This window comes from Ovis aries, chromosome 23 (genome assembly GCF_016772045.2).
Source record: "Ovis aries strain OAR_USU_Benz2616 breed Rambouillet chromosome 23, ARS-UI_Ramb_v3.0, whole genome shotgun sequence".
Taxonomy (NCBI): Eukaryota; Metazoa; Chordata; class Mammalia; order Artiodactyla; family Bovidae; genus Ovis; species Ovis aries.
The window spans coordinates 21809946-21835808 of record NC_056076.1 but is presented as its reverse complement, the minus strand read 5'-3'; the positions used below and the strand labels follow the sequence as shown (position 1 = coordinate 21835808).

General features: G+C 40.4%; 1 protein-coding gene and 1 long non-coding RNA gene across 11 annotated transcripts in view; one reads left to right on the top strand and one right to left on the bottom strand.

Moving 5' to 3' along the window:
- Positions 1-25863, top strand: part of GALNT1 (polypeptide N-acetylgalactosaminyltransferase 1) — a 124223-nt gene that overhangs the window by 26707 nt on the left and 71653 nt on the right. For 3 of the 10 annotated variants that reach the window (XM_042239386.1, XM_060405206.1, XM_060405202.1), the window contains exon 2: positions 16878-16932. The exons of 2 other annotated variants lie outside the window; for them this stretch is intronic. The gene's annotated coding sequence lies outside the window, so the exon portion shown is untranslated. Of the gene's footprint in view, positions 1-427; positions 515-13825; positions 16449-16874; positions 16933-25863 lie in introns of those variants that run through there. 5 more of the 10 variants (XM_042239383.1, XM_042239384.1, XM_060405203.1 and 2 more) reach the window with 3 other exon arrangements.
- On the bottom strand, positions 4163-9974 carry LOC114110415 (uncharacterized). Its single transcript, XR_003586655.3, has 2 exons — positions 9883-9974; positions 4163-9759 (listed from the first exon to the last, which is right to left on the bottom strand). It is a non-coding gene; the product is annotated as an uncharacterized LOC114110415 (long non-coding RNA).

The following is a 25863-nucleotide window of genomic DNA, read 5'->3' as shown; positions in this document are numbered from 1 at the left end:
GTGTCAGCAGGCATCGCCCGGGTCCCAGGAATACAAACCTTCGGCCTTCACGGAGCTCTGACCTGAGCCGTGTATGAGTCCCGCAGATGGACGGGCAGAGGCCGTTTCAGACACAAGAGTCAACACCGATGGAGACGGGAAGCAAGAGACAGCATGGCCCTGGAGCCTGGGCGTGGTTGCAGGCAGGGCCCCTGAGGGAGGTGCGGACTGGGGGTGGCTCTCGAGGGGCAGGGCCCCGGTGCTCCTGCAGGCTCGGCTGTGGCTCCCGTCTCCTCCTCAGTGGCACTGCTGCAGGAAAGGCAGAGAGGAACTGCCCAGGCCATTGCTAACACAGCACCTGTCCTTTTTTTTATTTTCGGAGTGCTCCTTGCTAGCTGACGCTTCTTGTTTATTTTGTATTTGTAATCTGTGTCTCGACACTTGGCAGGAGCCGCTCTGTCATGTTTATTGCCATGTCCCTCGCACCTAGAGTCCAGCATACAGCTGGCATCTGCTGCGTGCTTGTGGAATGAATGTAAGTATGGAATGTTTTACTGTGAATTTTGGTTTTTATTCTGGAGACCAGTGGCTCTCAATATTATTGTTCTCTAGACCCGTTTATACCAAAAAATTATTGAAGACCTCAAAGTTTTTTTGTGTGTGGGTTATGCCTCTTAATGTTTATCGTATGAAAGATGACCTAGACACTTTAAAGACATTAATTGATTTAAAATAATAAACCCATTACATGTTAATATAAATGTACTAAAAAAAATAACTGTCTTCCAAAGCAAAAAATGAGTGAGAAGTGTGAAAGTGTTACATTTGTGCACATCTCATTGTCCAGCTTCTCACAGCCGGATTCTCAGATCTTCCCTAGTCAGTCTTTTCGATATCATATATCCCCTATCCTCTGGACTCAGCGATATACTTGTGGTGGAATGAGAGTGAAAGGCGAATGGTGACTTCATATTAGTATTCAGTTAGTTTTAACCTTGCAGACTTCTTGAAAGGATCTTGAGGACCCCCCACCCCAGATGGGGTCCCTGGACTGCCGCCATTTTAAGACCTGCTGCTCTAGGTGGATGGTTTTGTAACTTTTTAGTAGCAGGAGTGTGTTCTCAAATATCTTCTACCAAGCTTCAACGTATAGATAAAGAGAGCTGTGTGGGTTCCAGTGTTGGGTTACAGCTGTATGGGATACTGTATGGGTTATTAGAGCATACCTCTGTTTCTTTGAAGTGGATCGAGTTGTGTAGTATTAAGATATCTGTAGGCTGCTTAGCATCCTACTTCACGTCAAGAGAAGAGAAAATGCTTATTTCTTATAATTATGTGTCTAGTAAAAATTAATTGGTGGTATGTGGTGGAAATACTTGTTTTAGTAATAGCTACCTTGTTTAAGGTTGAAGTCCTCACCTTACTCTAGATCCTTCTTAAAGGATTGTTATTTCTTCTTTCCATTGTTCCTACTACCTTCTGGGATACAGTTTAGTTTGCTTATGTTTTACTGTTTTCTGTCTGTACCTCTCCTCCCACTTAGGGTTTTTGAAGGTGTTAATCTTTCTTTAGTGATGTATGCCAAGTGTGTATAACAGTGCATCTGTGTTGGGAGTTAGGTCCCAGGACCCCTAAATTCACTTTCTTTCTCATTCCTTGGCTAAGCTGCTACGTTGGCCAAGGAGTCGATGCCTCTGGAATGGGAACATTGCGTGGGAGAGTGAACATAGTGTGTTTGCTCTGAACCACTTGGTACCATAGTTGAATTTCAGTGTTTTATTTAATGGCTGTTAATATAGCATAGCTTACTATGTTTTAGCATGCACTGCTAGAATTTTATAAAGGCTGTTTTCCCTAAAATACATGATCACTGGTTTGCTTTTATTAAGAAAAAAAAAAGATTAATTGCAACCAGAGACCTTATTTTCTTAGGTTTACTTTTCCAATAAGAAATTTTACTGAAATTTGCAGCAACCTTATAGAAATAAGTATGCCATTAAACATTACCTAACCCAGATTTTTAAAAAACAAGTTGCTTTCTTTATACATCTAAGAGTAGGTAAAATAAAATTCAATCAAGGCCCAATATGTAATCAGACAAAGTGAGAAGGTAACATAATCTAATTCTGCTTGCCAAATACAGGAGAAATTCTGATGGTCGGGAGAGTGGAGGAGAGAGACAGCTGGCAAGAAGCCAGCAAGTGCTTGTGAAACTGCAAGTCGCTCAGTCATGTCAGACTTTGCGACCCCATGGACTAGACAAGTGCATGGAATTCTCCAGGCCAGAATACTGGAGTGGGTAGCCTTTCCCTTCTCCAGGGGATCTTGCCGATCCAGGGATTGAACCCAGCTCCTGCATTGCAGGCAGATTCTTTGCCAGCTGAGCCACAAGGGAAGCCCAAGAATATTGGAATGGGTAGTCTGTCCCTTCTCCAGTGGATCTTCCCAACCCAGGAATTGAACCAGGGTCTCCTGTGTTGCAGGTGGATTCTTTACCAACAGAGCTATCAGGGAAGCCTTGGACAGTGCTATAAGCAGCATCACCACTGGCTGGCTTTAGTATGCTGCTGTGTTCACAATGCTGTTGTAACTCAGGAGCTTCCCTGTAGCTCAGATAGTAAAGAATCTGCCTGCGATGCAGGAGACACAGGTTCAATCCCTGGGTCAGGAAGATCCCTGGGGAAGGGAATGGCGACCCACTCCAGTATTCTTGCCTGGATAATTCCATGGACAGAGGAGCCTAGAGGGCCGCAGCCCATGGGGTCGAAGAGAGTCAGACACAGCTGAGCAACTTTCACTTTCACTTTGCCTCAGGAAACATTCTCAAGTTGGTCTGTTTTGTTATTATGTGGAACTATTTCTAGTATTTTTTATCTTAAAGAAAGATTACAGTTTCCTCTAAAGCTTTTCCTTTTACAAGTAAACCACCTGTTTTGTAGATCCTGTCCTTTGGGAGTTTTCTCTGACAAAGTGACGTGACCATGTTGGAATATTAGTCCATTACATCATTATTACCAGTACCATTAAAAAAGAGATCATCCGTTGTTTATAATTACAAAACAGTATTTATATAGAATATAAACTCTAGCTTTATTGTCTGTCTTTTAAGAGATGGAAGCAAAGATTGAGGGATACAGAGAAGAGCAATGAAAATAATTACAGGACTGGAAAGTACAGTCTCAGTTTTGTAGTTCAGTGTTTTAAGGTGTGATTTAATTACTGACTCAATTTCTTATGTGATTCTTCTTATGAAAAGAGAAAAACCTGTTTTAAAGAGTTATAAATAGGGCACATCTCCATAAAAGATAGAATGAAATATAATTGGGCAAATTGCCTTCTTTATTAGGTTTAACATTCAGAAGAACTGCCTAATTAGTGATAGCAATTGATTCCTAATTATCTTTAGAAGTATGAAGGATGATTCTCATTTAACCATTCTCTCAGTAAATGTTAAATTGTCTATTTTGCTTGGATAGCATAAGTTTATTTTTAAATTGCATTTACTTTAATTGTGAATAGGTAGCATAATAACTTGTTAAGCAGCATCTCCAATTATTAATGTTAGAGTGTACCTCTGTTTCTTTGAAGTGGATCGAGTTGTGTAATATTAACATATCTGTAGGCTGCTTAGCATCCTACTTCACATCAAGAGGAGAGGAAAATGTTCATTTCTTATAATTGTATGTCTGGTAAAAATTAATTGGTGGTATGTGGTGGAAATACTTATTGTCTTAGTAACAGCTACCTTGTTTAAGGTTGAAGTCCCCACCTTACTCCAGAGCCTTCTTAAAGGATTGTTTCTCCTTCCCACTGCTCCTGCTACCTTCTGGGATACAGTTTAGTTTGCTTATGTTTTACTGTTTTCTGTCTGTGCCTCTCCTCCCACTTAGGGTTTTTGAATGCGTTAATCTTTATTTAGTGATATATGCCAAGTGTGTAGAACAGTGTTGGGTATGTTTTTGTTAATCAAATGAATCATTTTTCTTTCGGGTTTTAGAAGTAGAGGTACGTTTCTTGGCTGGGGGAGGATACTCAGCAACAAACTATTCAGAATGTATAGAGGCTTCAGTTTTGGCAGTGTGGCAAATTAGAGAGTTAAAAAAAAAAAGAAGAAAAATGTTTCCTCTTATGAAACATGACAGATACTGGATCAGATATTCAGAGTGCCTTTTAAATGTGTAGATTAACTGACAAGCAAGTAAGGAAACTCCTCAGAAGTCAAAAACAAGACATCCTGAATCCAGGGAGGTAAGCTAATGGGATTATGGCTGCTGTGCCGGGGTACCAGATCACCTGGAGACCTGGAGCTTTGGGTTTTCATGAAATTAAAAGACGCTTACTCCTTGGAAGAAAAGTTATGACCAACCTAGATAGCATATTCAAAAGCAGAGACATTACTTTGCCGACTAAGGTCCATCTAGTCAAGGCTATGGTTTTTCCTGTGGTCATGTATGGATGTGAGAGTTGGACTGTGAAGAAGGCTGAGTGCCGAAGAATTGATGCTTTTGAACTGTGGTGTTGGAGAAGACTCTTGAGAGTCCCTTGGACTGCAAAGAGATCCAACCAGTCCATTCTGAAGGAGATCAACCCTGGGATTTCTTTGGAAGGAATGATGCTAAAGCTGAAACTCCAGTACTTTGGCCACCTCATGCAAAGAGTTGACTCATTGGAAAAGATTCTGATGCTGGGAGGGGTTGGGGGCAGGAGGAGAAGGGGACGACAGAGGATGAGATGGCTGGATGGCATCAAGGACTTGATGGACGTGAGTCTGAGTGAACTCCTGGAGTTGGTGATGGACAGGGAGGCCTGGCGTGCTGCGATTCATGGGGTCGCAAAGAGTCCGACACGACTGAGTGACTGAACCAAACTGAACTGATGGGGGAACTGTCTAGACAGAGTCTCCAGATCAAGCAACCTGAGAAGTTAGGTCCAGAGACCCTTGTGTAAAGCTGAAATTCCCTAAAAGATGTTGGTAGGTAAACTAGGAAAAAATTTAAAAACCTATTACATAGTGCATGGGTGGGGACAGCAGATTGAGGCAAGGAGGATTGCTCGTCTCAGGTTATCTGTCATTGTCTAGGTGAGCAGTCCTCCCTGGGAAATGGTAACTACACGTCCATTCTTCACCAGGTTTGGTGTTGGAGCTCACGCTATCAGAATGGCACCAAAAAAAAAAAAAAAAAAAAAAAAAATCCAAGAAATTAGTGAGGAGTGGGGATAGTTTCTTACTTCACACCATATTAAAAAAAAAAAAATTTTCCAGATAGATTAAAAACTTATGAAAGGCAAAACTTAAGCCTTTAGAGGGTGCTTTATGATTTCAGGCTTTCTTAACTAGTTTCCAGAAGCACAGCTGTTGAAGGAAAAGGTTAAAAAATTGTGCTGTATTAAAACTAAGATCTTTTGTTTCTTGTTGAAAACAGTGTGTCAAGACTTCCTTAGTGGTCCAGTGGCTAAGCCTCCACACTCCCAGTGCTGGGGGCCTAGCTTCGGTCCCTAGTCAGGCAATGGGATCCTACATGCTGCAGCTAAGACCTGGCTCAGCAAGTAAATAAGCTAAAAGAACAGAAAACAGTGTGTAAAGACGAGTCACAAGTGCACAAGTAGAAGTTATTTCTAACACAACTGACAAAGATTTTTTTTGGTCTCATCTCAGTAATATATACGCTCATATGTATATATGTCAGTACACATACATATGTTAATGAGAAACGATAAATGAGCAATAGAGAGGAAAAGCTTTTCATAGAAAAAAATGAGTAGCCACTAAATATTTGTCAACAGGGAAATGTAAATTAAAACTACATTGACAAAATTATAAAAGTTGAATAATACCCAGTATACTCCTGTAATGCTCTACAGCCAAATCCAGCCAACTTTCTATCAAGGGTCAGATAGTATTTTAGGCTTTTCAGGCTGTGCAGTCTCTTTTGTAATCGCTCAGCTTTGCTATTGTAGAGCAAAAGTAGCCATAAACCATACATAAACAAATAGAATGGGTGTGGCTGTGTTTCCATAAAATTTTATTTATAAAAGTAGTGGTTCGCCAACCCCTGCTCTGTGGCGCCAGAGGTAATGAACTATTAATAAATCAACATGGACAGATCTCTCACAAACTGGATTACTAAGATAGCAAAAAAGACATCATCATGTGATTCAATGAATGTACCTTCCAAAGGTGGACAATAAAGAATACAGATGTATGGGTTTACCATGTTTACTGGGACTTGACTGATTGTGAGTTCTGGCCTTTGACAGAGTCTCTTTTGGCCAAATTACCTCCCTGCCTTAGAGCATCAGGACATCAGGATTCTTACGTGTTCGACAATGGGCTTAATGGTTCCTAGCTCTTGGGCTTGTGGGAGGATTTTGTTGTATAGTGGCCCTGAACAAGTTCAGTAGCGGTGGCTCTGCCTTCATTCTCCTTTTGCAACCTAAATCTCCATTAAAAGAAAGGATAACCTTTCTTGCTTTGGGAACTTGAGGTTTTGGTTTTTTGTTTTTCTTAATCCAGCATGTGGTTAATGTGGCTGATAGTAAGGTTTGAAATAGCCTTACCCCGAAGTCCTGAGTAAGGTGTAATTTCTTTTAATTAGCACTGTTTGTGAGACCCTCTGATGTTTTGGTGTCATGTTTAAATCAGCAGACTCTGTGTAACTTGCTAAATACATGGCAGAACCAGCTTCCAGTGTCACTCACCATCCTCTGTAGCAGGTAGCATTGTGGGAGCTTCTTTCTCAGAGCTCTGTCATCTTCTGCTTTTATGTTCCACTCTCCAGACTCTTCTCTGACCTCTTAGACCTTTCAGTTCTCTAAATGTTGCTCACCCCTGAAACTCATGACATATCAGCTTCTTCAGCTGAAAAATGATAAAGTTTTCCCGTGGATCTTTGGTCTGTGGCTTCTGTTCTCTGTAACCTCCTTTCCTACCACATCAGTATCCTGATCACAGACGTTTATATTAGCTGTCTCCTCCCTAAGGATAATGACATGGTCTAACTCACCTTTATTCTCCCATGGTCTGGTTACATGCTTGGTGTATAGTACATAGGTGCTTATTATATTGAAGTTAAGTGAATGAATGTATTCATGACTTGATTTCATTCACAAAAAAAAACAGTGTGTTCGATAATTGGCCTGCCAAAGTAGGATTTTAAATCTATTCATAACTCTGAATCGGCTTTTAGCTATCTGAAACAAATTTAAAAATTGTTTCTTTATATCTCAAAAAATTGTAATATATTTAAAAGTAGAGGAAATAGTAAAGCGAACCCCTGACTCTAGTTTCCATCTTCCAGATTCAGCAAAAGTTAAAAATTTGCCACGTGTGCTTCACCTCTCATTTCTTTCTACCACCCTCCTCCCAAGCCCAAGTATCTTTTTTAAAAATTAATTTTATTGTGGCATAGTTGATTTAAGCTGTTGCATTAGAAACCCAAGAATCTTAAAGCAATATGAGACATCATGCTGTTTTGCCTCTAACAGTCTTCATAGTGGATCTTTTAAAAGTGAGTGTATTTTCACATCTAGCTGTTATTCCTAATAAAATTAACAATAATTGCTTAGTATCATCTGTTACCCAGTCCATAGTCGAATTTCTCCAATGGTCCCTTAGTGTCCGTTTGAGTTGGCTTTTTGACTCAAGTCAAACAGGTCCACACGTTACTTTTGGTTATTGTGAAAAAACCCTTCTTAAGAAATAAAGCAGTACCTAGTTTTTATTATTTCTCTCCCCTCCCTTTTTTTTCTTTTCTTTATGCTCTCTCAAGATTAGAGTTCTTTATAATAAAACCAAAATCTTTGCAATTTTAGGTAAAGGGTTTATCTCCCTTAAGACTGCTTTGCTGTTCTTCTTTTGTTAATCAGTTAACATGTACAGAGCAGTACTATCCTCAACAGCACAGCAAAATGCAGACTGAAAGCTGTTAAATTTAACAGTTTCCTGAAGTACTGTTAGGACTTTTCATTAAGCCTATAAAACTATTTTATGTTCATTAAAAGTTATGCTTTTAGATAATGTTTAAACATATCTTAAATATTTTATTTATTTATTTTAATATTTTATAGTTATTTTTCTTGAATTTATGATTGTAAGGAGGAAGCTAAATCTAGGCTGTAACATAATGTGTTTGGAAAACTCTACTTATTGATGAACTTGATTCTTAAGTTCTGACATGGAGAAATATCATCTGTAGAAAATTTACCTTTTGGTTGTATTTTTGTCAATAATAAAGAAAAATGTGTAACTGTTCAGTGTGTATAATAAGGAAAGGAGCAATGACCCAAGTGTTCCGAGGTTTTGGCAGAATATAATTTTGAGAACTAAGTGGAACTTTAAAAAATAGTGCAGAAGTAATGTTTTGAGTTCTTGATGTGAATTAAATAGATTTATTCCAGGGACTTTTTCAACAGTTTCCTTGTTAACTTTCTATTATATTGTTAAATGATTAATATCCTAATTGCAGTGGTTTTGAGGGTTTCTGAGAGCAGGAAGCAATCCTGTGTTTGCTCCCAAACAGCTGAAAAAAAATTCCAAAAAAATACACTTGGGGTATTATCTCCTAGTGTGGATCTTAAGTGGCATCAGTGCAGAAGCCATGTGAAACTAGAAGACTGAATTAAGGGAGTGAGGTAGAAAATAGCTATTCACAGAGAAAAAAGGCAAAGGGCCAGAGTTGTGTAAAAACAGCAAGAGAAAATGCAGAAACAATATAAGCACCAAAGAGGTTAAGTGGTGTTAGGGAGAAACCAAATTGGGGGAAAAAATCCCCACAAAACCTGATATATACCACATTGCTGGCTGGTTAAGGGGAGAATCTGAAGAGCATGTCTTATAATCTTTGGTGCTTGTTGTTTAATCGCCAAGTTGTATCTGGCTGTTTTGCGACCCCATGGAGTGTGTAGCTTGCCAGGCTTCTCTGTCCCTGGGATTCTCCAGGCAAGAATACTGGAGTGAGTTGCCATTTCCTTCCCCAGGGGATTTTCCCAACCCAAGAAGAAGCCTGCATTGGCAGGTGAATTCTTTACCACTGAGCCACCAGGGAAGCCCTGTAGTGTGTGGACCTGGAATAAATTCGTGAAGTAGAATTCACGACTAACTGGAATACCGTCTTTCTGTAACACAGTAATAGATTAACAAAGGGTTGGTGTTTTGTTTTTGTTTTCCTGTTTTGTTTTAATGGTAACTAAATATTTCAGACCATCATCTTGGTCTGATGCCTACCTCCAGCCCAGATTTCCATTTTGGTCTGTTGAGCAAATTTAAAACTTTTTCAATCTCAAAAGGTCACTTAAAGTTAACATCCAGGTAACATCAGACAGTGTTTTAAGTGAAGTAATTCTCAAAAGCCTCTTCATGTTTGCAGTCATAAAAGCCAGGTTTCATTTGAGGGTTCTGTTCTTTGATATTTTTTCCCCCTTCTCTCTTTCCAGATGATTCCATGGAGGAGGAGGAAAAGTATGGCACTGAGCTCTGGGGAATGCATGGGAGAAGGAAAAATAGGGAAAGGGAATGACAACAGAGATTTCCATTTAGTCTGCAAATGTTTTTGGTTTTTCTCATCCCAAGCCCGGAGCCAAGAGACTGTGGGATCTTACAGTCTTGTTTGTTGTCCAAACTGGCAGTAGCCGTGCTGGTGATAATAGCATAGTACTGTCTGCGTTCTTGGAGTGTGGTTGGTTGGCCAGTTTCTAGTGAATTCTTTATCCACTCTGCTTGGCTGCCTCAGTAGTATACATGTTGCCTGTGCATTTTGGCTTGATCTGTGGGTCATCATCTGCCTATGGGTGACATTTAAGAATCTCTGTTCAATATCTGAGAAGTAAAGGATATTTTTTAAATAAAAGATTTTAAACGTACAGAAGAGTACTGTAGCGGAAGAGAAGGAACAGCCATGAACTCACCTTTTCCCCGTGTCTTGTCTTTACATTTTTCGCTGTTTGATTCTGTGTCAGTTAGTACTAATATTCGGTTCAGCTCCGTTCTTCATGTTTACACTCTGGGCAGTGAAGTCAGTTCCTTTCAGTTTCCATGCCCCGCCCAGTGATTTCTGATTAATCCTTGGTGGTGGTTTAGTCACTAAGTCATGTCCGACTCTTGCGATCCCATGGTCTGTAGCCTGCCAGGCTCCTCTGTCCATGGGATTTTCCAGGCAAGAATACTGGAGTGGGTTGCCATTTCCTTCTCCAAAATTAATCCTTAGTGGCTACCTTAATCTGTGTGGCAGGCCAGGATATGTAAATTGCCAGTCACAGTACAATAGTTTGAAAAGAGACAAGAGGAAAGCAGATATTCAGGGAGCATCTAGCAACTTGCCACAATTTTAGGTCTCTTACCTTTAAAAAAAAAAGCCCATTGTAGTTGAAGCCCTTTCCTTCTTCCTTGGAATTAACCATATATGAATATGGTATATTATTCTTATGCATATTGTTTTGTCTTTAGATTGTATGTTTGTGTCCATGAACAGTGTCTTATTTTAGTATCTTTTAAAACTGTGTGTAAGTGGAACATTCTGTGCATATCCTGCAGATTACTTTTTTCCTTCATTCAGCATTATTTACCCAGTTGATACACATAGTTCTACTTGAAATGTGTGCCTTGTAGCCACGCGTTCCAGGAAACAAACTCACTCAGAAGGACAATGCAGATAGTGGAGTGCAGTTTATTACACCGGCGGGCCCAAGGCAGAGTCTCCTCTTAGCCAAGGACCCCGACCAGTTTTTGTGAAAACCTTATAGACCCTAAGTGTACTTGCTCAAACCCACCTCCCCAAATTCCTTGAAACTAGCCTGGACAAGGTAAAAGAGAGATACGATCAAAGTTAACCCATGATTCATGTGTCACAAGACTAGATAAACACTGGATATTTATCAATAGGCCTGTGGTCATATCTCGATAAACATAATGGAATTTACCGCTTTGTTCTGTTTCAGAGATAATTAGCATATTCTTTTAGGCAACAGAGAGTCCAAGTCCAAGTCCTGAGGCTCTTTTATCCGGGGTCTGGTTTTCCATTGGTATGCCATTTCTATAGACACCGGGCACAAAGTTCAGAGTCCATGGGGAGGGTGGCCGTGCATGTAGCCCCTTGTTCGCAGCCTGGCCTGAGATGGAGCCCAGCTCTGTTTCCTCCTCCATGTGTAGTGTTGCTATACGGTTCACGTATCCACTTTCCTCTTGATGCATTTTTAGGTTGTTACCTTTCTTCCCCATTATAAACAATGCTGCAGTCTTTGTACATGTTTCTCTGCACACCTGTGTAAGAGTTTCTCCTGGGTGTGCACCTAGAAGTGCAATTACAGAGTGAGAAGATAGTGCTTTTGTCAGCTTTACTAAACATTGTCAGATTGCTCTCCAGAGTGGCTGTGTCAAATTGCACTTGGAACAACACTGTATGAGTGGCCTGTACAAAAACCAAACTTGTGTTTTTGCTCATCTGTTGAAGTCAAATTCATTTCCCTGAATACTACTGAGGTCAAGTATATTTTCATGTTCATTGGCTATGTATGATTCCTTTTCTGTGATTTGCCCATTCATACCTTTTGGCCATTTTTCACTTGTGTGTTTTTGTTTTGATTTAGAGAAGTTTTTAAATACATTCTGATAAAGAAGCTACCTACAGTGCAGGAGACCTGGGGACAGAGGAGCCTGGTGGGCTGCAGTGCATGGGGTCTTGAAGAGTCGGTCACGACTGAGTGACTACACCACCACCACCACTAATCTTTTGCTGATTATTTCTGTTGTGGATATTTTCCCATAGTCTTTGGCCTATCATTTAAATGTCCGTGATGTTTTTGGTTGTGTTAAAAAATTTTCATTTCCATAAAGTAGTTATTTTTTCTTTTATGGTTTGTGCTTTTTGAGTCTTCATTGAAAAATTCTTCTGTAACCAAGGATTTACAGATACTTTTGTCTCATTTTCTGTTACAGTTTGAGGTAGGAATTTAACTTTTACATGTGGATGAACATTTATTAAATAGTCCATCTCTTTCATACATTTGTGGTGCCACCTCTGTCATGTACCATTTGCATGCTCAAGGGTGTCTGATTTGGTACTTTGTTCTGTTTGATTAATCTTTTAATCTGCCTCTGCCCACAATCACACTGACTTCATTCCTATAGCTTGATTGACATGTAGCAGTCAGAGTTCCATTGCCTTGCTGTTCAAAATTTTTATTGGCCACAAAAAATCAAAATCTTTTATGGCTTTGCCTTTCAGTTTGATTTTAGGATCTGCTTTTAAAGTTCTTTGAAAAACTATGTTGAGATTTTTCTTGGAACTGTATTAATTATGTAGATTAATACCGAGATTATTTACTGCTCTAATAAATCTTCCATATGTGAGCATGCTATATCTTCATTTTTTAAAAGGTCTTTCTAAGAAATTTTCTTAGAATTCTTAGGTGAATATTGTATGTTGATCTTGAATCCAGCAACCTTGCTAAAAGTTCTCATTAGTTCTAATTGCTTTTATTTTTCTGGATTTTCTGTCATTTCCTTTGTGGTTGCTCTGTTTTTTTCTTTCCAATTCTTAAATCCTTTATTTCTTCTTGTTTTACTGTTCTGAATAGGAATTCCAGTACATTGTTCAGAGGAAAAAGTGATAGATGGCATTTTTGACCTTTTCCTAACTTCATTCAAAGGGAATGCTTCCAACACTTCACCAATAAGCGTTCTGTTTACTGTAGATTTAGGGCAGATAACCTTATCAGGTTAACAAAATTAATTCTTTTTTCTAGTTTCCTACCACTTTTTTGTTTTTGTTTTAAATATCATGAATAGATGCTAGGTTGTATTATTAAGTGTAAAAGGTAAGTCCCTGGCAACCATATAGTTACATTTCCTCCCACCACTATCCTTTGCTCTAATTTTGTCTTATACTTCATCTGTATGTTAATAAATTGTACAATATAAAGTTAGAATTTTTTTTTTCATCAACCATCATTTTTAAGAAATTGAGGAAAAAAATATAGGCTTTTATATTTACTGATACTTACCATTGCTGATATTCTTCATTTCTCTTAGAGGTCTGAGTTTCCATCTGGTTTTGTTTTCCTTCTGCATTTCTTATAGACCTGCATACAGGTCTATGAGAGAGGAACTGTTTTGGCTTTTACTTATCTGAAAATGCCTTTGTTTCATGTAATGAGAAGTCATCCATTTTTTCTCTGTATATCATACTGTCTTTTTTTTTTTTCTTCCTCTGGTTGGTTGAAGATTTTCTCTGAATCGTTAGTTTTCAGCTATTTGAATATGATTTGCTCTTGTGATTTTCTTTGTATTTTCTTTGTATTTTGCTTAGGGTTAGCTGAACTCAGATTTGCAATTTTCTCTCTTCCACCAGCTGTGGACATTTTCAGATCTTACTTTTATGTATACTTTTCTGCATATCTTTCTCTGCATAAGTTTCTCAGATGGAAACTTCATGGAAGGGCTTCCCTGGTGGCACAGGGATAAAGAATCCACCTGCCAATGCAGGAGACGCAGGTTTGATTCCCAGGTCAGGAAGATCCCCTGGAGCAGTAAATGGCTACCCACTCCAGTATTCTTGCCTGAAAAATCCCATGGACAGAGGAGCCTGGCGGGCTACAGTCCGTGGGGTCGCAAAGTGTCAGATACGACTTAGCAACTAAACAGCAGCAGCAGACTTCATGGTAGATGATAGTTCTTGTTGGATGAGAGTTCCTTGCCAGCATCTGATACTGTCAGTGTTCTGAATTTTAGCCATTATAGTACATGTATAGAGGTATTTTGTTGTTTGAATTGTATTTTACTGGTATAGGGAGCATCTCTTCATATGTTTATTTGCCATCTGTATATCTTTGGTAAGGTTGCTTTCACTTTTAACTGCTCTGTAAACTCTGAATCCTTACATAGCTTTTATTGAAAAAAAATCCAATCTGATAACTTTCAATGAATACAGTTAGGCTTTTTATCTTCATTTAAACTACCTATGTATGGGGATTTACTTCTGCCATTTTGTGCTTGCTTTTCTGTCTGTGGGTTTTTAAAATCATTTTAAATTTCCTTCTTGTTTTATTCTAAATTGATTGGTTTTATTATTTCTCCTTTTTTTTTTAGTTTGGTTTTTAATTATGCATGCTGTTTTTACTTAATTAGTTATCTTTTAATATTAAAAATAGTAATCTTAAGGCCTTGAATTAATCAGATATCTCTGCCCTAACCCTAAACACGGCACCCTTAAAATGCTTTCATTTTAGGTGCCTTTATTCCTTCTTACATGCTGTTGCTTTCTGGTATTCTTGTTCATTTAACCAAATAATTATTAACTTCTGCCATGTGCCAAGTACTATTCCAGGTGCTGTAGTAGTAGCATTGAAATAAGGTCTCTGCCTTCATGAGGCTTACAAGATAATTAATACATAGATAACAGTGTAAATTGGTGTTTGGTGCTAGAATGGAAAGGAAAGCGTAAGGACAAAATAAAGAATGACTTAGAAGTGGAAATGCTATTTTGTGTATGAGTTTCTGTTGTCCTCAGACATTTCATAAGATTTTTAGAGCTTAAATGTGAAAAACTTGATTCCCATGCTGGAGGAACTTGCATTCAAACCAGAGAGTCACGGAAGTTAGAGATGTGGGACCATCAGCATACGGTGGGTGATGCTTTGCCTCTGGTGGATTCCCCAGGGATCTGTGTAGTGTCAGCCTGCAGACACATCCAGGGCAGAGCGGGGTGGGTCAGAGAAGACTGCAAAGCATGTTGAGAAAAGTGGGAGAGAAAGGAGTGACCCTGGAACCAAGACAAGCTTGTCTGTTCCCCAGATATTAATAATTTGAGAGGCTGAGACATCAGGTAGGATGAATATAAGAAAGCGACTTGTCTTGGTAGTTAGAACATTAGAGTGATTTGATTAAAAAAAAAGTTTCATTGAAGTGAACCCATACCACATTGGGTTGAGAATTTGAGAATTAGACACAGAAAATGAAGACTTCTTGCACAGAAGGTAGTAAAGGAAGCAATGGAGTGAGAGAGTGATGATTTGAAGGGAAGAGGGCAGCATTGTGGAACTCAGGGCTAAGACGGATGTTCTGGCAAAATGTGAAACAAAACTCCCCTTGGAGACTTTGGGGGCTCTGTGGCCAGGAGATAAGGTGGGCCTCTGGGCTGTAGAAGGTTTCTCCTGGATTCGTTACTTGCCAGAAACTCCTCCCCAGAATCTAGTTTTTCCATTGCTGATGGTGGCAGTGTATTTCCTTGTATCTGAGCTCATGGTCAGGAGGAAGGATGTAAATTTTCTGAAACCACAGAGTTCTGTTGTAATGAGTTGGCATTTGAATTCAGGAGATAAAATTTAAAACATGGGGGAACATCCCCTGACCTTTGCTCTTCAAATGCCTTAGCGTGAGAGGACATCACCGTAATGTGCTAACTACCAAGACAAGTCTCTTTCTTATACTCATTCTACTTGATGTCTCAGTAGAATGAGATTTCCCTTTTCCAAAGACATAACCACATCTCCCCATTTTTCTGTTCATTGTCCCCAGAAGTCCCTTGATTTTTCTGTGTCCCTATTTTAACTCATTTTGTTTTGTCCACCTGAAATATCCTTTTGCCTTTCCCTAACTCAGACCGATTCCCCAGTTGTCCTCCTTTACCATTTTCTCTCCTTGGTGCGTTGTAGCTCCTTGTAACTTGGCACCTGTTGCAGAAATAGAAAAAGATTTTGTAAATTGTAAAGTGTCATACAAACTTACTGATAGTATCTGTCCTTCTGAACTGCAAGCTCGTTGAAGGCAGAAACTGAGCCCTTTTTATGTTTATGTGCATCAAACTACTCAGTGTTGTGTCTTGTACATCCTTGTTATTTATCAAAGTCTGAATGAATTAGGGATGTGTGATTCTCTGATAGGCTTAAGGATTGTTAAGAATGGGCATTTAACACACCAGGGTCTGTCTTGCAGCTGTTACATTTATATTGAAATTCTCCTTCTGTGGAATCTCCTTTAAAAGTAGATTCCCTAATTTGGATCCTCCACTGGTTTACATTTCATTTTTTTCTTCACAGGCTACATACCTATCTAAATCAATAATCATAGGTTGCATAGTGATGTATCGGCATGCTTTTGACTGTAGTATTGCAGAATATCCAGTTAGACAGTCAGAGCTTTATCCCTTTGGTAACAAGAAGTCCAGCCCTATGCAGTTTCAGGATTAGTCTGTTAGTGGCCCCTGGGGACAGTCAGGGTCCCTTTGCTTTCTGTTTTCACGTTGTCGTCCTTAGCATGTTGATGTTGGCTCCCCTCATGCCCCCAAGATGGCTGCAGCACTTCTCAGTGTGTTCCAAAGGCAGGATAGTGTCTCCTTCCGCTTGCCCATGAGGGAGCGTAACTTTTCCTGAATGCTTCCCAACAGATTTCCCTTCAGATCCTGCTGGTTGAGATGTGGTTATTTACACTGGCAAGAGGAGTGGAACGGTCACAGTTGGCTGGGACCAGTCAAGAATAGGTAGTCTAGCAGAGAATGATCACTTGAATTCAGCCAGAGGTCTAATGCCGTGAAGAACAGGGGTGGGCGTGGGATATGGAACAGGTACTATCTGTGAGTCCTTGACCTTCCCACCAGGGGAGTTAACATCCTTGTAGATTTCCAAGAAGAGGAAAGATACTTTTTACAATATTTCCACTGAGCTTGGTGTTGGATCTCAGAAATACTGTATTCATCGACTCACTTATTCACGTAATAAACATTCACTGAACACACAGTTTGTGCCAGGTGTTGTGCTCAGCATGGGGGAAGTAGCTGAGTAAGACCTGCTCCTCAACCTCAGGTGAAGTGGCTGGCACTTAGTCCAGTGGAATAGGGTGGCTGAAGTAAAGCGGGGAAGATAGAGTTATTCTGTAATAAACTGATTTTAGGAAATTTATTTTTCAGCAGGAGATGTGGGACATGTGGATTTGGGATGTGAATTCATTTGAAAAGCCACTTTGGGGTAAGTTGATCGCTGGGCGTAAATGACTTCAGGGTTGGACTTCTCTTTACATTGGGAGTTGCTCTTACAGTGGCACAGGCTCAGATGTGCCCTGACTGGACTTGATGCCTCATATACATGCCAGAAAGTGAGTGGCTTGTACTAAAATCCTGGCACAGTAATTTGAGAAACGTAACCATCAAGCATAGCCACGTGTGGTACTAATTAATTAGCACATTCACTTCTCATTCACGAAAGCAATGTGAAGACTAAATGAAGACCACGTTTAGAAATGGAAAGACACACATTATACAGGGTGTAACCTGCTTGTGTTCGACCAGCAATCCTGACGTGTGGACTGGAAGGCATTCATGGTGCCAGTTAGGAAGGTGAAGGGTTCAGGTTTGTCTCTGAGCTTCTCTTTGCAGGACTCCAAGTGCATCAGTACAAACGTAAAATGTTCCTGATTTTTTTGTTTCATCTAAGAAAAAGCCCTTAGAATTGCTATTTAATATTTACCGAGTGTCTACTGTGAGTGTGTTGTGCATTACTGCATTTAATTCAGGGACTGTGACGTGGGTATGTTTTTCTCATTCAAGGAATAAAGAGGCCCAGGTTTATGCAAATAAAGTAAAATTGCTAGGAGCACATTACTGATATTAATACGTTCTGGGATTGAAATGTGAATTTTAGCATTTGGCCTAATAGATCGTCACTTCTGTTTTAAAATGCTGATTGTGTTGGCTGTTCCCAAGAGCACCTCCAGGTTTAGTGATTGCCTAGGAGGATTCATAGCGTTCAGCATATGATCTCTGAATAATAGCTAAGATTTATTATAGCAAAAGGATACAAAGCAGTGTTAGCAAAGGGAAGAAGTGAAATCTGGAGGAAAGCGGTTACTATCTTCCTAGAGTCCTCTCCCCGTGGAATAAGCTTAATTCCTCCAGGTAAGCTTAATTCCTTTAGCAGTGAATTTTGACAACACATGTGAAGTGTTGTCAACCAGGAAAACTCATTAGACTGAATGCCAGTGTTTTTATCGGACCTGGTAATGGAGGTACCTTCTGCCTAGCATGTACCAATATTTCAGGCTCCCAGAAGGAAAAGAGATGTTTTGCATAAATCATATTGTTTGTACAGGCAGTTTCAGCACAGTGAGGCCCGCTAATCATTTAAGGTAAGATTTATATCAGCCTAGGAAACTGTATCACTCAAGTTCCCAAACACCAGCCAAGGGCTAACATTGCAACCAGACCTTTCTAAAGACAGTAATCTCAGGCCTGTGTCTTAGCTTTTATGCTGTACGCTGATTTATTCATTCAAGGATATCGTCCTATGATCATACAGCTTCTGAAAAGGAATGAGAGAAATAGATATTATGGTTTTCGTTTTGGGGGCCCTGTGACTGCCCACTAGTTTGATTTGCTGGAAAGACTGACACAGCTCAACGTAGTGTTGTACTCACGGCTGCATTTTTATTACAGCCAAAGATACAGTGCAAGAACAGCAGAAAAAAGATATAAACAAGTGAAGGTTGACGAGATCAGGTGTGGACTTCTGAGTCTTCCCTCTGTAAGAATCACAGGAACACGAGTTCCCCTCCAGCTGTGAATGATAGAGGCATGTACAAGACGTGTCTGCTCAGGGACGCGCACGAGTGTCACAGCCTGGAGCTCCCGTTGGTAGCCAGCTGGTCTCGTAGGCGTATTCCTGCCATGTGGCCAGCTTTGGCAGCTGAGACTTGGGCCCAGACCAGACACCAGGTGCACGTCATAAATCTTGATGATTTCTTTAAACAATGCTGACAGCCTGGTACATCCTGACTCACCACCTCTAACATCCTTAACAAATAACCATGAACATTCCAGGAGTTTCTTCTCAGCATTTGGCCAGGGGTCATTGCCATGGCCCTAGGCATCCCCCTGGGCTTAGCCCGGACAGGGTAGAACACATCTGCTGTGTTAACTCTTTCCTCACAGACTTGCACATGAAATAATGTTGCATTTGCTGAATGCAAAATTTAATGATGATATATTCTGTAGAATATGATACTCCACACTTGAAAAAATATAACTGATAGTAGAAATAGTTGACAGATTTCACCTACCTGAAGGGAAGCTTCTAGATTCTTTTCTTTTAGGGATCTATATATAATGGTGACTTTTGGATTTCCCATTTTGTCCACAAACGCTGGTGGCTTAGACAGTGAAGAATCTGCCTGCAATGCAGGAGACCTAGGTTCGAACCCTGGGTTGGGAAGATCTCCTGGAGAAGGGAATGGCAACTCACTCTAGTATTCTTGCCTGGAGAATTACATGGACTGAGGAGCCTGGTGGGCTACAGTTCATGGGGTTGCAAAGAGTCAGACATGACTGAGTGACTAACACTTTCACTTTTCATTTGTACTATATACAGGTATATGTTATGTTAAATCAAAATATCACAAAATTAACAATATTTTATTAATTAAATTAAAATATTACAAAATTATACATGACTTTCTGTGAAAGTCAGCCTCATGAGAGGCTTTTAAACACAGTGGGATTTCTTTTTTTTTACTCAGTTTGCAGCTTTACAGAAATAGTTTTGCAGAAAGAAAATAACTCATAGCTTAAAAGTTACGTGCTTCCAGGATTTGAAGCCAGTCTTCACTAGTTTATTTATTGCTGTTTGAAAACTGCTTTGTGTTATGCAAAAAAGAAAGACAGTAGTTAAGATTCCATGCTTGAATCTGAGAAGTTCTGAGTTAACAGAATCACACAGCTTGCCTCAATGCAGGGCTTCATAGAACCTCTGGTGCAGTAATATACAGACTGAATCTCTCCAAGCAAATCGAGGAAGTAACATTTCCCTAACTTATTTGATCATGGAATTTCTTTAGTGAGAACTTTCAGGTGTGAGTCCTACAAATGGTGTTCTTCAGAACAAAATGGCAGGACATCAGGAAGCCCTTAAAGGATTTTAGCTAAAGGAGAGAGAGAAACAAAACATCTGTAGAAAAAATTTAAAGAAAACCTTGTTGCAGCGAAGTGTAGTGTCTTACACTGTCTGATAAAACCTGTTTAGAAACTTCCCTATCTGGGTGTCTTTTTCCTGCCAGGTTTCCTGAGTTGGTGTTTCTCTTTTGTAATGTGAATGGCGTGTCTCTTACCCTGGTATTTAATAGTGTGATAACAGTTTCCATGGTGTGGATCATTGCCTTCATGCTCCTACCATCTATGGTGTCTGACATGGTATCAAGAACAGAGTTGGCCAAGACTCAGTAACTATCCAAGCAGCATGGAATGATTGGGACTCTAAAATACTGGGGTTTTTTTTGTTGTTTTGTTTTAAAGGAATAACAAAGTAGTAGACATAAAGGTTAGATACTATACATTTATTTTAATAATGTCATTTCGAAGAACATTTTTAGAGCTTTCTTTTGACTTCTTGAATTTAATTCCTCTTCTCATCACCAACTTCTTTTTTTTTATGACTTCTATGAATTTTTAATTGGTTTATTTTCTCAGAACAGTAAAATTGTTCCACCATAGACATGTAAGCATTTGTAACTAGTGGATTTCTTTTGCAGTAGATGGAATGTCATTTTAAGTAATTAAATGGTCAGCATAGCTAAGGAAGCCCGGTGGGTCAGAAGTAGCCAAGGTACTCCTCAACTAGTAAAAGGTGAGAATATTTGCTTTACTGGGTACCAAGAATTGTTGTAAAGCTATAATTAAGACGCTGTGTGGTGTAGGGATAAGCAGACCAATGGAACAGAACGTAGAACCTCAGAAACATGACTTATGACAAAGTTGGTATTGCACATTTTTAGGCAGAGATTGAACTTCCCACAAACAGTACTGAGACAATTGGTTATCCATATGGAAGAAAATAATATTGAATCTGTACTTACACTGGAAAGGTAAAACTTTAAAACTTCTAGACATTAGAATATTTTTAATGATCTCTAGGTAGAGAAACTCCCCAGATCAGTAGGTGCTCAATATGCTACTGGAGATCAGTGGAGAAATAACTCCAGAAAGAATGAAAGGATGAAGCCAAAGCAAAAACAACACCCAGACTCTGATGCTGGGAGGGATTGGGGGCAGGAGGAGAAGGGGACGACCGAGGATGAGATGGCTGGATAGCATCACTGACTCGATGGATGTGAGTCTGAGTGAACTCTGGGAGATGGTGATGGACAGGGAGGCCTGGCGTGCTGCGATTCATGGGGTCGCAAAGAGTCGGACACGACTGAGTGACTGAACTAAACTGAAGGTAGAGAAAAACTTAACACAGAGAAAATATGAACTACAAAAGACACCTTATTAAGAATATAAGCTATAAACTGGGAAAAGATACTGGTAGTGCATGTAACTAACATGGATTAGAATCCAGACTGTATAAAGATCTTCATAGACTAATAGGAAAAAGACAAAACAACTTCACCCAATAGAATAAACTGCAGTGGGTATATTAGGAAGAGGAAATGGAAATGTCAGAGATGGTAGGGAAACTCACATTAAATTACACACTTACCAGATTGTCAAAAAATTAAATAGTTTGACATCAATAAGTGTTGCCAAGGACATAACACATCCAGAGCTCTCATTTTGCTTTAGACATCTGGGAAAACAAGTTTGCCATATGTTGTCATATTGAAAATATGTGTAGTCTCATGACCTAATATCCCTAGGTATGTACTTTAGATCAGGGTTGTGACAACTCATGAATTAAGAAAGATTTTTAACATCTTTAAATGGGTAAGAAATAATTTCATAATTTATAATTTTAAAATTACATGACATTCAAATTTAATGTCCGTGAATAAGCTTCGTTTTATTGGAATACTGTCACACTTACTTGGTTACATATCATGGCTGCTTTTGTGGTACAACCCCAGATTCGGGTGGTTGCCACAGAGATCTTATGTCCCGCAAAGCCTAAAATGTTTACTGTCTGGCCCTTTGCAGAAGTTTGCTGACCCCTGGCACATGTGTACCAGGAAACATGCATAAACCTAGAAATAACCCCATGCCTAGTAAGCATGAAAGGGATAAACTATGATTAGCCCCATAGTGTATGATTACATTGATATAAGCCAATTGAGTATTATACAGTGGTGAAAAGGAACTGACTACAACTACATGCAGCATGAATAGGCTTGAGGAATGTAGTGTTAGAAGAAAAGCAAGTCTCAGATTTTTCCACTTGTAAGCAATTCAGTGTCCTTTCAAGTAGCATAGTGTGCCTCATAATGTATAATTGTTCTGACTCGTAGAGAGGAACTTCAGAAGTGGACTAGAGCCTGTCTGACCTTAGGTTTCCTCTATCTCTGCACCACACCCTCCCCCCCAATCCCCCCGCTTCTGCATCCCTGGTGTGTGTCAGGAACTCCGTTCAAACTCTCATAAGCGGAAAAGGGGATTATTAGAAGGATTCCTGAGTGGTCACGAGAGCCAGAGAAGAGACAGGGACTCGGTCACTACGGGACCCTCCCCCTCTCGTCCTGCGTGCCTCCGTTTGGGCTCGCCCTCTTGGACTGCAGGTCGGCGCTCTCTCCGCGACGGGCAGTGTAGCTGACTGCAGCACTGGGTTAGCACGGGCTTCCAGCTCTGTGACTCGGGAAGTGAAGGGCTGAGGGCCTGTGGTTGGCCTGGCCAGCTCATTTGGCTGTCCTGTGCCCATGGGACTAGGTCTGTTACCAGACCTAGGGGTAGGGTCGGCAGAGCAAGAGTCAGAATCATGAGCCAGGAAGCACCTCAGCCTGTGTCTGTTTTCTCTCTTCTTTAAAGAGTAGAAACGTGTAAAACAATACGTGGCATTCTGACACTGCTTTGTGGGTATCAGGAGGCCTTTTTTGAAGTGATCATTAAGACATTGGTTGTCTAAGACAGTATACTTGGTGGTTGTGGTGGAAAGAGAGGTTAGAATGTCTGTTGAGCATATTAGTTTAATTTAAAAAAAAAATCTCAGCGGCATTACCACAGAGATCTCTCAGGCTTCCCCTTTACGGTCACAAACATTTCAGTCTTTTCCTCCTGTAGGGACATGTAAGACGTTAAAATATTTGAGTAAAAATAGATGTTGCAGTTGCTTTAAAATATGATATACCTGGACTTCCCTGGTGGTGTAGTGGATAGGAATCTGCCTGTCAATGCAGGGGACGTGGATTTGATCCCTGGTCCAGGAAGATTCCACATGCCTTGGAGCAACTCAGCCCGTGCACCGTGGCGAGAGAGGTCTCCGCAGGGAGAAGCCCAGGTGCCGCAGAGTAGCCCCCGCTCACACTAGCTAGAGAAAGCCTGCGAAAAGCAACGAAGGCCTAGCGTAGGCAAAAATAAAAATAAATAGCATTAAAATTTTTATTTGGTTCTGTACTACTATAACCATGTATCCAGAACTCATTTCAAAAGTTCTGAGAATATGTAGGTATAATACAATTACTCAAAAAAAAAGACATGATATACCGCTGATTTATTCTGAGTGACTGGGAGGGTATTTAGCCCATTAGTAATAGTGTTTAAGGTACTTGAAGAAATATACAACAGTTATCCTCCTAAAATTTAAATTGTTTCTTTGAAGGGTCCTCACCTCTTCCGTATTTACCTATTTTTAAGGTTATTGAGGTTGAATTTATTACGTACAGTAAAATTCACCCTTTTAAGTGTAGTCGTACCCATTTGGACTAATGGACACAGTTGTATGACCGCCACCACTAGCTGGGAGTAGAGGGTTTCCCATTATCACAAATTTTCACTGTCCTTTGAGGCCAGTCCCCTACTCTTCCAAGCCCCTGGCAATGGCTGATCTGATTTCTATCTCGCATAAATGGCATCGTATAGTGTACAGAGTGCAGCTGTTTGCTACTGACCACTTTCACTTAGCATAAGGCTTGTGAGGTTCACCAGTGCTGTGGCATGTACGTCGAGAGTTCTTTCTGATTGCTGGATTCTGGGTTGAAGTCCTGCACTGTTTAGAGCACCACAGTTTGTTTATCCGTTCACCAGGTGGTAGACGTGTGGATCGTCTCCAGATTTCGATGGTCATGATTAAGTTGATACAAAGGTTGTGTACAAGTCTTTGTGTAGACGTACATTATCCTTGCTCTTATGTAAGATTCTTATGGGAGAAACACTCTTTGTTTTCCGGAGAGACTGTACCATTTTGCATTCCACTGGCAGTGTGTTAGTGGTCCAGTTCTTGCTAGCATTTGGTAGTTTTCTTTTTTCCTTTAGCTGTTTATATTGGTGCATAGTGGTGTTTCATTGTGTTTTTAATTTGCAATTCCCTAGTAGGTGGCATTAACAGTAAAGAATCCATCTGCCAGTGCAGGAGACACAAGAGACATGGGTTTAATCCTTGGATTGGGAAGATCCCTTGGAGAAGGAAATGGTAACCCGTTCCAGTATTTTTGCCTGGAGAATCCCATGGACAGAGGAGCCTGGCAGGCCACAGTCCCTGGATTGCAAAGAGTCAGATCAGACTGCGTACACACACACAGTAGCTAACAATGTTGAAAATCTTTTCTTATTCTAGTTTACCACCTGAATTGCTGTTCCGGCGAAGTGACAGTTCAAACTTTTCGCCCATTATTTTGGATTAGGGTTTTTAAACACTGTATTTGAAGACTTTTTTATGTGGTCTGGGTACAAGTAATTTATCAGATGAGTCATTTGTAAATATTTTCTCCCCATATGTGACTTCTTTTTATTTAACTGTCTTTTGAAGAGCAGATTTTATTAAAGTCCAACGTCCAGTATTTTTTTTTTAATGATTTGTGCATTTTATTGTTAGTAGCTGAGGAATCTCTGGCCCAAGGTTTCAGAGGTTTTTGCCTCTTCTTTATTCTCCTTTCTCCCTGCACCTCCTGCTTTCTCTGTACTGCTCTCCTTCCAAATACACACCCCCCCACTGCGTTTCATCTTCAATTTTAGAATCTAATTGTGCTGCCTTGGAAAAATTAAACAGCGATGGGTAGAGTCATAAAGACATTCAAGTGTTCTGGGCTGTAAGCTCTGAAAGAAATAACAATCAGCAGGTTTTAGAGAACACAGAGCCACATTTGCGTCCCAGATAGCGCACCAGCAGTTAGACTTCTTGCTTTGCCAGTGGCCAAGAGAGGTAGCCTTGCACGTGAAGTGGCTTGAAATACATGGTATATCGGCTTCTCTGGAGAGATCTGTTGTTCCATGACACTGTGTGTGGTAATCCTTTTGGCCTTACCCCTCACCCCAGTCACTAGAGTTAGTAGTGGTTGCTCATCCCATGTGAGGGACTTGAGGCAAGAATCCGACAGTGGCACCCCTGTTCTCAGGGTACAAGTGGGGAGTGTTAGTTTGATGGAAGGAGACCGATAGGCAAGAGATCATAGTCCCCAGAGAGGTGAGCAGAAATAATACTTGACAGTTACAAGTGTCACCTAGTATTTTGGGGGTGCTTTTCAGGTTGCTGGCTAGCCCCTTCAGTAAGGTAGGAGAGAACTGTTATCTTTTTCATAGATAAACTCTCTGGTCTATCCCGGGTTCATGCTACATAAACTGCCCTTGTAAGAAGCTCCTGGGCCCCCTGTACAGAGCATCTGCACATTGGCTTTCAGTGGGAGGCACCTGTGCCAAGTGTTTCCTCCATCCACCCCAAGTGCTCTGGATTCTTCCGTCTCCCGGTCAGCACTGATACGCGCCTTTGAGCCTTGGTCCCCATGGCTCCATGCGATGACTCCTCGTCTGAGGTCCCTGGGGCTGCTCCAGTGCGCCCCCAGACGAGTGCCAACGTGCCAGGAGTGTTTCCGATCTAGCCGTCCTAGATTTGGTGACCATCCCTCCAGTCGTTTTCTCAAGATGTTGTAACAGATTGGGGTGGGGGTGGGGCACATAGAAGCGAAAGTTCTGGGAAGTCTATGCAATTACTGTCAGAGCCAAGTCCAGGCCTCAGATCTCTTGATGCCCTTTTCTTCTGCTCTTTCCATGA